Source organism: Egretta garzetta, unplaced genomic scaffold, assembly GCF_000687185.1.
Source record: "Egretta garzetta isolate BGI_Z169 unplaced genomic scaffold, ASM68718v1 scaffold642, whole genome shotgun sequence".
Taxonomy (NCBI): domain Eukaryota; kingdom Metazoa; phylum Chordata; class Aves; order Pelecaniformes; family Ardeidae; genus Egretta; species Egretta garzetta.
Genome location: NW_009258890.1, coordinates 3,207 through 5,827, shown reverse-complemented (window position 1 = coordinate 5,827; position 2,621 = coordinate 3,207).

The following is a 2,621-nucleotide window of genomic DNA, read 5'->3' as shown; positions in this document are numbered from 1 at the left end:
CTGCTGCTCGCCAGCTAGAAAGGATTCCCCTCCATCCCATGAGCTTTGACCAGGGCCCCGCCAGGAGCTGGCCTGGCAGCAGAGACCCTCCAGGAGCCTCGTCCAGCCTCCAGCCTTCCTCCCTCAGCCCCCTCCAAGGAATTGCAATGCTTCCTCAAGGGCTTCCTCTATCATGTTAGGACTGTGGGGCCATTTTTATGTCAGTGGTGGAGTCGGCCCTTTAATGCGCCCCCGTCATGAGGGCCTCAGCCCAGAACCCCTTATAAAAGCGGGGTCGGGGGCACAGAGTCAGGATGCCCCCACGGGACAGGGTGGCTGACCACGCCACTTGGCCAGCACAGCATGGCCTGTGCCCAGGGGATCAGCTCCCGCAGAAGGAGCTGACAGCGCTGCAGCACCTGGCAGCACTGCAGCACTTGGTGGTGCTGGTACCAGAGCTGCCCTCAGTGCCGCTATGGGGGGAGGCAACGCCGGCCTGTTAGAAGCCGCCAGTGGCCAGTGAGGAGCCACTGGTGGCGTGGAATACGCAGCCGCTGCCAGTGACCTGACACCAGTGCTGGGATCCTGCAGAGCCAGTGATGTCTGTCACCACGGCGGCTGGCTGTGACATTGCTGGTTTTACGAAGCTGTACTGCAATTCAAGGAAGATCTGAAGCACTGTGTCGCAGCCTCCTCTGTCTAACTGGAGTACCTATACCACAGCTTAACCTTTCAAGGGTTCAAACAATTTCTCTTACCATTGTATTTGTGTTCAGCTGCCCTAGAGTGTTTGCATTGCCAGGAGAAAAGCCAGTGTTCTGTGTTGTTGTGGCCCCACCAAATGGGTTGTTAAACAGACTTGTCATTTGAGGCTGCTGACCAAAAAGACCCCCTGTCGTTCCTGGCTGGAAGAGAAGAGGATAAGAGATCAAGTTTAAAACCCAGGTACGACTTCTGATAAAACAGTCAGTACTCTCTCGGCAGATGCTGTTAAATGCCAAGTTCAGCACAGGACTTGCAGCAGTGTATTACTGTTATCTGTGCAGCTGTGGCCTCCCCCAGCGACTTGGCGCCTTCAGTAGCAATCCAGAGTGGAATTTACCCCAGTAACACGCAAAATAATGCAGTGCAATTCATTTTGCACTTCCACTTTAGAAATGGTTTACCTAAGTTTGTGACAGAAATCCTCGAGCTACTCATGGATTTCCTTAGCCCCCATTTTTTAAATTGTACTAGGAAAGTCGACATCAGTGCCACTTGGACTGCTCAAGCTGATCATAACCTTTCTGCCTACATCCAGAAATAACACAGTCTCAGCCTGTTCAATCAGCTCAGTCTAGAAATGAAGAGTGCCGTGATTTGCACGGCAAAAATTCCACTGAAGGGGGTGTTTTTCTAATCATTTCAGGGGCAAGAATGCTAACACGTGAGCGACATCACAAGCAAGCTACCTTCCACCCTTAATTACAGCCGGGTTTTCTGTACACTTTACAGACTGAAAAGGCTAACAAACGAAACTACTCCCCTGATCATCATGTTCTCAACAAAACCCTCTCCAACTTTGAACACTAACAGCACCTCCCACATCTCTTTCTGCCACGTTTGGTCCATGCCAGGCAACACGAACTCATTTTTGCTCAACCGCCTCAAGGCCTGAAAGACCACCCCAGCGGAACGCCTCCCTAAGAACACGCGTGGGGTCCTGCACCGTGCTACAGCCGCTCCTGCAATGGTCCCAGGGTTTCCCACCATTGATTTGCTGTTAAACCCTCTCTGCCAACTCCTTAGAGCAAGACAAGTGCAAATGCACTGCACAAGAACTGCAGGAATACACCTCCCATCTGCTTGCCATTTGCTGCTCACAAGGCTGCACTGGTATTTTCTCAACTTTCTAAAAGTTTGTTGTTTTTAAATACTTTTTCAGGGGCGTTTTACCCCATTTAAGCAGGGGCCCAGTTTACAACACCTGTTGCCTTATTTACACATCCATTTAGTAATGCTACCTCGCTCTGATCTCTTCTCCAAGTAAAACCACAGTGTTACACATTTTTTCAACAAAACCAACCAAGCTAAAATAAAATGACGACAGATCTTTAGCCGTACTCCAGTCAGAGAAATTTGTAGCCTTTTTCTGTATCGGGGCTAACAGCTGTTAGGTTGTTGCCACAGGTTGACTGGACTTCCCAGCTGAGGGAAAACCATCTGCCCTTGGTACCCCCACTTCCCAAAAGCTGGCACCACAACTTTGGTTGGGGGAAAGGCACGTATCGGACCTCAGGGCTGAGAGATGGGCGCAAGCATCGGCCACGGGAGCTGCATCCAACCAGCAGCGCTCCCCACCGGCTTCTCTGACAGCAAAGCCCCGGTGCATGCTCCCACCAGGAGGGAGAAACAGCTTCCATGTCTGGAAATCCCCAGCTATCAAAGGCTCTCCACAGAGGAGGGGCTGTCCACGCACATGAGACCCACATGAAGGCCTGGGGACAGCAAAGGCACCCGCTCTGTCCCCACCACAGCACGCCTGCCCCAAAGCCTGGAGCCGCCCGTGGGAGAGGAGGCCGCTCCGCCTGCCCCCGGCCACGGGCACGAAGCACCAACCTCCAGCTGCCAGGGCTGGGGCTGCTGGCCCCGGGGCCGGCGGC